A 1343-nucleotide genomic window follows, 5' to 3' on the forward strand; every position below is an offset into this window, starting at 1 on the left:
AGAAGTAGACCTCCAGGTCCTGCTTCCTGGTCTGTCGTAGTCTGGAAGCTTCACTGAAAACTGTCCACCACAGGTAACCCTGCTGGTATTTGAAAAACCAGCGGCATACTTCCCAGCATCATAGCAACACCCAAGCCGCCACAGTACGACAAACTAACAGACAAGTGGTTGGTTTAGAGGGTATGAGAACTTAATTGGGGAGACTGGGCTAGGAGGCTTTTTCAGTGGTCTGGGTAAGAGGTGATTCTGGTTTTAAAAAGGACATTGGTCGTAGAGATAGAAAAGGACTGTTGTAAGGATTACTTAGCAGCCTAACTAGATGAAAGTTGCTGAAAGATCATATGGGGTAGGGAAAAAAAAGGATTTTTCTGTTTCTGCCTTGTGATGTTCCAACAGGCTCTATTTTAAGGACTTCAGAGTATTTAACTTACCTACATATCCCCATTTTTGGTAAGAAATTCTTCCACAATTGTAGCTATTAGATTTTTAGCACTTTACTCCAAGTCACTTATATATATATTTCGTCTCCTCCCAGTAACCATGAGTTAAGGATTATTTCCCTTTTACACATGAAGGCTCAGATAGATTAAATAATTGCCTAGAAACATAAAGCTAGTTACTTTCAAAGCTGGAGCTTAGCTGTCATCAACCTGCTTGTGGTTTCTCTCATCTTTTCATGGCAGTACGTTGTACTGATTCTTATTTTCTTTCCTCTGTCTTAAACTCTAACTCCCTCCCCGTCACTGATGTACTACATGAGCAGTCTTCTCCTCCCAAGATCATCATCATAGAATTCCAAGGCAGACAGTGTTTTCACTGAATCCGTAGCATGTAACATCTGCTCACAGAAGGGTCTTTCCTATCTACCACTCACGTCCAGTTAGTTCAATGCCTTCAATTTACTTCAGGCTATTCATGCGGTTAGCTGTTTGTTACCTTCTTCATATTTTATCCATTATATCCTTTATTGTGGAGCCCAGGAAACTTCCCTTACATGCATTTATTCCTCTCAGAAGACCTTTAATGAAGATCAGAAAGTTTTCTATGTTTTATAAGGCATATATTATGATGACACACTCTTTCTTAGACATATACATACATGCTTATATGTATATGTAAATTTAACTAGTCATCTTTTAATATGGAAGATGATGTGAGTATTGTATATTTACCAAGCTTTCCAGATGACTCTGATCCACACCAGTATTTGAGAATCATTGTGGTAACATATTTCCATAGTCTGTTCCCTTCACTTCCTGAATTATATCCATTAATTTCTGTACATTACTTGTCAGTTTTTTGGGTTACACAGGTTTATGTAATAACTGTATGTGATGAACTAC

This window comes from Trichechus manatus, unplaced genomic scaffold (genome assembly GCF_000243295.1).
Source record: "Trichechus manatus latirostris isolate Lorelei unplaced genomic scaffold, TriManLat1.0 scaffold00207, whole genome shotgun sequence".
NCBI lineage: Eukaryota > Metazoa > Chordata > Mammalia > Sirenia > Trichechidae > Trichechus > Trichechus manatus.